Below are 7,424 nucleotides of genomic sequence, written 5' to 3' on the forward strand. Positions count from 1 at the left end.
GGAGTTGGTGGAGGATGTTCCTCAAAGTTGTGCTTATGATACTAAAAAAGGAATCACTCCGACGGTCCATCAGTAAGAGACCGGGTCAAATCCGTCGGGACGTTGATTCGGCAAGGGGTGAGGTGTTTAGCCTCAGCCTCCGTGTATCTTCCTGGACGGCCCGCCTCTGGCGTACGGAAGGAAAGTTGGCACAAAGCCTCACAGTGTACGTACCTGCCCCAAGAAGAAGGGGCTGGAAGGCTCTGCTGTGTGTGCGTGACCGCTTTCTCTGCAGAAGGGGTCTTCTGAGCCCCTTCCTCACACCAGGGGCTACACCGCTGTGATTGGGGGCACGTGTGACTTGTGCAAGGAGGGAGAGAGGAGCCATTCTCAGCGTTTTGGAAACTCAAGAGCCCTGGTATCTGCAATTCCCGCCTGGTGCTGTGGGCGCCCGTCCTGTGACCCCCAGCCTCTCCGAGGACCTCTAGAACCCAAGTTGAGACCCCATGGGAGGGATTTGGCTTCTGACAGCTCCCTGGGTCTGGGCCAACAACGTGGTAGAGACAGGCTGACAGAGGACCCTGTGTTCCTCAGGAAGTAAGTTCTCCATTTGAAGAGAGTGTTCCCAAGGAAGTTTCCAGGAGCGTTTCTATTGATTTTTGTTTGCTTTCCTGGAAAAAGCACAGGATCCAAGGAGAAGTGACATTTGAAGTGTCTGGTTCATAGAAGGGGTGGGCACAGCTACGCTATGCCAGCCCCCACGGGCTGTCTTCAAGGGACAGTCATGGTTCTGATGAGACATTGTGAAGCAGTGCTTGTAGGCCAGAGTCCATAACGTGGAGGGAACAGGTGTCTGTCCCCAGCCCAAAAGAATGGGAGCACCTTACGTTTGGCCAAGGGCTCTCTTTCTTAGGGTTTTAATGGCTTAACTTACCTACACTAGGCCCTGTGGGAGCAGATCAGTGTCTCCCCACCAGCTTTCTTGGCTCGAGTCAGGCCTCAGCCCTGGCGGGGGGGGGGGGGGGTGCAGGTACACGGGAGGATCTGGAGAGGGCTCCGCCTGGGTGCATTCTGATTTACGTACCTGCTTTTCCATCCCATCTCCTGAGGCTATGCCATCTCCCCCAAGAGCCTGGCTCAGGGGCCCCGAGGTAAGCCGTGGGTGACGGGACTTTTCTCGCTGGCATCAGAGCCTTGGGGGACACCAGCGGGTCTGTGCTGCACAGTCGCATGCATTGGGCACATGTCTCGGGAATGGGGAGGAGCTGTTTTCTTGGGCATGATTCCTCGAGATTCTGGTGTCATCGTTGGTTCTGTCCAGAGTGTGGCTTTCGAGTTCCAGAGTGGCAGAGAATGTGTCTAATAGGGAATTTGGAAATCACCACCCAGCATCATTTACTTCCCAGCTGGCTTCCGAAAGCAGCAGTGGATGAACATTACCAGAAAACCCTGGCTGGCCAGAGCCGGTCCCGGCACCACGTGGGGCTGACTGGGGGTGCAGGGGTGCTGGGGTGCTGGCAAGAGGCCCTCACTCATCCACCACCTCCGCAGGGCCCTGGGACGGGTCCTCGCCAACCGCACGTGGCCATGCCGACCCCCAGGGCCACCTCGGGAGCCTGCCCTGGTCCGGGGCCGCCTCGCGGGCATTTGTGTGCAGACACCTGAAGGCCAGGGGGGAAGGGGTGTAAAGCAAGACACCATCTGAGCGGAGAAGGGGCCCGAGCACAAGGGCCCACAGCCGGGAGCATCGGAGGGGGTGGTGGCGGTACAGACATTGGGACAGAACAACTAAAATCTCGTTTATCAGGTTATCGCATGAGGGCAGGAGGCATTTTCCCCTGTTTCTCAATGCGTTTTATAAAACAGAAGCTGTCAACAGTGGAAGATGTGAAAGGCAGGGATGTGCCAGCCTCATTGCTTCCTGCACTGGAAGCCTGTGACTCTGCTGCTTTTCCCAGAAACAGGTGCGTCCAGAGCAGTGGCCAAGAGCCGCCCGGGGTCCACGTCCCCGCCGTCGCCACTGCCTCGGCTCCCCCTGCACACCACGAAGGACCCGCCCCATCTCTGACTCTGGGTGACAACAAGGGCTGAGACAGAGGTAGGCAGCATGGTGCCTGGCGGGCAGGGGGGACATTCAGCTAAGAACTTTATAATTTTGTTAGAATAAACTATTACAGGGTTGCTTGGGTGGCTCAGAAGGTTGAATGGCCGACTTCGGCTCAGGTCGTGATCTCATGGTCCGCGAGTTTGAGCCCCGTGTCGGGCTCTGTGCTGACGGCTCGGAGCCTGGAGCCCGCTTCTGTTTCTGTGTCTCCCTTTCTCTCTGCCCCTTCCCTGCTCATTCTCTCTGTCTCTCAAAAATGAATAAAGTTAAAAAATTTTTTTTTAATTTAAAATAAATAAATGAGTAAAAATAAAAAAAAATTAGGATAAACTATTATACAATTTTATGACAGAAAACACATTCTATGTAATGCAGACCAAGTTACTTTAAACCTGTAGTGGTGCTGAGAAAAGCTAGAGATCGTACCTCTGACAGTTGCTGAATCTTTTCCCTCTCTCTCCCCAAGAAGGGAGGAGAGTTCCGGTTCCTCCCTACCACTCTGACTCCAGAGTGCTCACACGTTTGATGTTCTACGTACGCCAAGGGGTCCCCCACCCCGGGGGTTGGAAAGTCAGTTCTCTCTTACCTGTAACCCCGGAAGAGAAGCAAAGCCACCTGCTGGCCTCCAGGGTGCACGTGCAAGTGTGTGTGGTCGTTGTCTGGAGGGCCGACTGTGTCCTCCAGCCGTGGACTCAGAGTCACCCGGCTCCAGACAGACGCACATCTGGGCCTCCACGGGACCTCCACCAGAGGCACATAGAGCGGCAGGGAGGGCGTTCGCTTTGAGCACGCAGCTCCGCTCCCCTGCGGCCGAGGCACCCGACTCCTCCCGCTCCATCTCCAGACCAGGATGCTCCATGCAGGGCCGAGAACCCACATTTACCTAAAGCTGCCTTCTCTTCGACGTGACGCATCTGAACATTACAACACTAAGAGGGATGTAGCTGTCGGTACCTCTCCACTCAAACATCGGACTTCTGCACCAGGAGGCAGCGTGACAAGTACTCTGTAGTTTTCAGCGAATTGGTCTCAGATGTAGATGAGCAGGATTTCCCGGGAAGGGGTGGAACCTTGTGGTGGGCTCGGCCCGAACCTGCCGGGGCATCGCAGGTGCCTTTGTGGCTGACTGGGGGTCCCACCTGCCCCTTCCCTATCCCACCGGCACCCCAGTCCAGGAGGGTCTCTCCAAGTCTGCCCTCCCAGCAAGGGGCCTCGGGCTACACTCGGCCGACGTCCATAACGCTGCCTCTGAACTTGAGCCGCTGTGGCATCCTCCTTGCTGCGAGAACAGCACCATGTTTGAACTCTCTCCCAGAAGCTCCTCAAGCCAGGAATCTCGTTCCCATTGTGCTGGGGAAAGATGATGATGATGCTCAGACATGACGTATGCATAAATGGTAGATCTTGTTTAAAAAAAAAAAAAAACCGTCTGCGGAGCAAGGCACTACAGTGATCACTCAGCATGAGTAGTTGAAACTTCTTTTCTGTGTTTCTCTGTGTATTCTAAATTTTTGCAACGGAAATGTGTTAATGGCTCTGATTATAAGAACAGTGTATTTACTGGGTTAAGAAGGGCCCCCTGACAGATGTCTTAAGACCGTACTGGTTGCTGCAGTCTAATCTCAAGACGACATGCCTGTCACACTTCTGCTCTGTGCCTGCAGGGCCGGTGGATGAGAATGCCCCAGACGAGGTCATGGGGGGGGGGGGGGGTGGGGGGAGCAGGCAGCCTCCACATAGATGGGCCATGTGACACCAATATGAGAAGGACCCAGCTCAGGGCATGCTTTCTCAGAAAATCAAAAGGGGCTTCCTGGAGGAGGCAGGGCATGCACTGTACCTGTTATTGCTGGACAGGACATGGAAGGCCTTTCAAGTAGAAGGAGCTCCAGGCACCTTAGAGCAGAGGAAACCAGGGGCTCAGAGGGCAGTGGTGATGGTCGGGCAAGGGGGAGGGCTGACACTCTTGCCACTGGGAGTGCGGTGACGTGTGGAGTCAGCTCTGGGTGAAGTTCTAGATGGCAATCAGGAGAGCAGTGCATAGCAGGCCTCACAGGCATCAGGGGACACCACGGCCCCGGCAGCCCTGACTTTGGCGGGAGCCCCCTAGGTCTGCAAAGACCTGCCTCCTCTTACAGCCTTTCCTCACTTACTGCCCTGGGATGGTGGACTTTCCTGAATCCCTCCTTTGTCACTGAAGTTCGCCCAGCGCCCCATGCAGGGAACGGCCACAAGACCCGAGTTCCTGCCAGGGGAGATAGGCTGTGAGGAGTGCAGGCCCCAAGGAGATCACGGGGACCTCACCTAGCACCCCGCTGTCCTCGAGGCCAGGACTGCATCACCGGCACCCTGGGGACCCATGAGAACGGAGGCGCCTTGCCCGGCGGAGAAGCCTGCTCGTCTCTGCATCCCGTGTTTTACATAATTAGGTAAGTCGCTTAACGTCACTGTGTCTTCTTAGAGAAGCTACTAATCCTTAGAGCTAACAGGACTCACTAATTAGTGTAGAACACTTAGAAAATATAAGGAATTCAGATGTGGAGTATAATTGGCCGGTCCTCCTGGTATTGACACTCAGGCCACAGCCCTGACAGCGCCGCGGGCCTGGCTTTGTCAAGACGGCGTGGTGGTTTGAGGCCCAGACCTAAGCGAGAGGGGCCGTCCCGAGCCCCAGGGCCGCCCACAGCGTGTCCCGCGCTGCTTTGCAGGTGGAAGCAGGCGTGGGGTCAAGCGTGGGTGAACTGGTCGGAGTCGGTTTGCCTTGCTAGCACACGACATGGAGTTGGTGTGAGCAGCAGCTCGGGGAACCAGAGAGAGTGGGCCGGAGGGGCCTGGGGCTGGGCTGCAGATCACGAGTGGCTGAGTGCCACAGGCTGTCCCACGCAGACCTGTGTGATCCTCCTGCCATCTTGTCCCTGGAACGGAGCTCCAGCCTTGGCCTCAAAGTTTGCACCGAGGGCAGAGCTGGCACTCGGCCCTTTCTCCTGTGTCCCTCTTTGGGGGACAAATGCCACACTTCCTTCTCAGGTGGCAAGTTGCTCAGAAAGTAGATCCAAGCCCCAGACCTGGGCAGCACCTACCGTGAGTCCCAGGGACACCCGCGGCCACGTGTGGGTGTGGATTCTCCACTGGCGTTGGAAATGAGATGGCGATTGCGTGTCCCTCTGGCGCGTCATTTCCTCAGGACGTATGGAGCCGTCAGCAAACCATTAATCTCTCTTTGAACCACGGTGACAATGTTTACATTTAAGATCAAGATGACGGTCATTGGAACAACTCCCCCAGAAGCTCTTCTCGCAGCTGGAAAAACACGGCAGCGGGTGAACAGAGAGAGCCGTTGCCGGGGCAGAAGTGACCACGAGGCGGTCCGGGAGACCCACACTTACAGAGGGCGCTGCCCGGGGAGGCAGGCGTCTGACGGAAGCTTGTCCGCAGGTTGGAGCCGGCTTCGAGAACGGTGAAGCCTGAGCCATGCGGTTCGTGGCTGGGCATTCTGGCCACGCTTGCGGGAACCTGCTTTTGACAAACCAACTACAAGGAGAAGTTTCTGAAAAGTAGCGTTTCTAGAATTTGTGCCCGAACAACACAGAAAAGAACCAGGGACTCGCGGAGGTGAAAAGCCAGCTTTCTGAGCATTCTGGGAACCTTCTGGCAAGTCCTTCATTTTAAGAGAGACCTCTGGGTGCCCTCCAACACCCTGTGGGGCCTTCCCCTGGGCATCGTCCATCTTGGCACTTTGCACACTGAGCACTGAGACCCAACGCCTTGTAAAGTCTGGTCAAATGGCGGTCCCTGTGTTGGCACGACGGAGCCTTCTTTGTCACAGGCCTTTTCAGAGAGCACTTTAGTAAATATGGGACGTTACCAACAAAACGCTGACATTTTCATCCTTCATCAGAACTGGGGGCTGCGATCCTTACAACACGCTGTGATAGGTTGCATTTCCCCCCACAAGAAGGATTAGCCTTTTGCTCCCAAACAACCCAGCTATGAAGATGTGAAGCCCAAGGCCACCACCTCAACATCGGTCCTGATCCCACTGGGCAGCGAAGCTCTCCTACTTCTCATTCTAGAATCAACTCTTGAACACCCACAAATGGCCGTGCACGCTAAGAGCGGACTATGGTTAACGCTCCAGGAACCTGAAGAAGAGCCCCTGTAAGACCTGGAAAAGGGCAGTTAGTCTGTGCTGTGTGTGCAGTGACTTTGCACGGTCGTGTGGGGTTACCCTCTGGTGTCCTAGCCCAGCCATTTCTCCCCCAGGCACACTCCCCAGGGAGTCTAGTGTGTGCCCAGAAGCCAGGCCTGGGTGCAAGAGTGAAAACGGTGGTCAGTCCAGACACCCGTCCAGAGAAGGACAGGTACGTGCATAGTGGAAATCGCACCGCTTGGAGAGTGAGTAGAGCTCCGTGCCACAGTGTGGGCGAGTCTCGGGGTCACGAGTCCACAAAGCAGGCTGCGGGAGACTGCCTGGGGCACGGTACTAATTTTGTAAAGGTCACAAACAAGAGCTTTTCTATTATTAAGTTTATAAAAAGATGTATTTATTTTTAAGAGAGAGCACACGTGAGGAAGGGGTGGGGGGGGGGGGGGCGGTGGACAGAAGGTCCGAAGCGGGCTCTGCGCTGACAGCAGTGAGCCCGACGCAGGGCTCGAACCCACGAGCCATGAGATCATGACCTGAGCCGAAGTCAGACACTCAACCGGCTGAGCCACCCAGGTGCCCCTTTTATTAAGTTTTTAGATTAAATTCCAGTATAGTTAACATGCAGTGTTCTGTCAGTTTCAGGTGTGCAGTTTAGTGATTCAGCACTTGTATATATTGCCGAGCTTTCGTCATGACAAATGTACCTTGATCCCCATCACCTGTTTCCCCTTTCCCCCCACCATCTGCCCTCTGGCAACCACCAGTTTGTTTTCTGTAATTAAAAGTCTGTTTCTTGGTTTCTGTCTCTCTGTTTTTCCTTTGCTTCTTTGCTTCTTAAATTTCACATGTGAAGGGCGCCTGGGATGCCTTCAGTTGGTTGAGCATCCGACTCTTGATTTCAGCTCAGGTCGTGATCTCACAGTGCATGGGTTCAAGCCCCATGTGTGGCTCTGTGCTGAGAGAGCGGAGCCTGCTTTGGAGTCTCTTTCTCTTCCCCTCTCTCTGCCCCTCCCCCATTCACACGTTCACTCATTCTCACCTGCTCTCTCTCAAAATAAACTCTTAAATTTCACATGAGTGAAATCATATGGTATTTGTCTTTTCTCTGACTTATTTAATTTAGCATTATGCTCCCTAGCTCCATCCACGTTGTTGCAAATGGCAAGATTTCATTCTTTTTTATGGCAGAATGAC

The 7,424-nt window shown here is 54.8% G+C and overlaps 1 long non-coding RNA gene across 1 annotated transcript; it reads left to right on the forward strand.

The window, feature by feature from the left end:
• Positions 1 to 1,002: 1,002 nt before the first annotated feature.
• Positions 1,003 to 6,648, forward strand: LOC147576237 (uncharacterized). The gene is made up of 3 exons (XR_015241925.1): positions 1,003 to 2,077; positions 2,550 to 4,512; positions 5,268 to 6,648. It is a non-coding gene; the product is annotated as an uncharacterized LOC147576237 (long non-coding RNA).
• The last annotated feature ends 776 nt before the right edge of the window (positions 6,649 to 7,424 follow it).

The sequence above is a fragment of the Puma concolor genome, chromosome D2 (assembly GCF_028749965.1).
Source record: "Puma concolor isolate L17-30 chromosome D2, mPumCon1.1.hap2, whole genome shotgun sequence".
Taxonomy (NCBI): domain Eukaryota; kingdom Metazoa; phylum Chordata; class Mammalia; order Carnivora; family Felidae; genus Puma; species Puma concolor.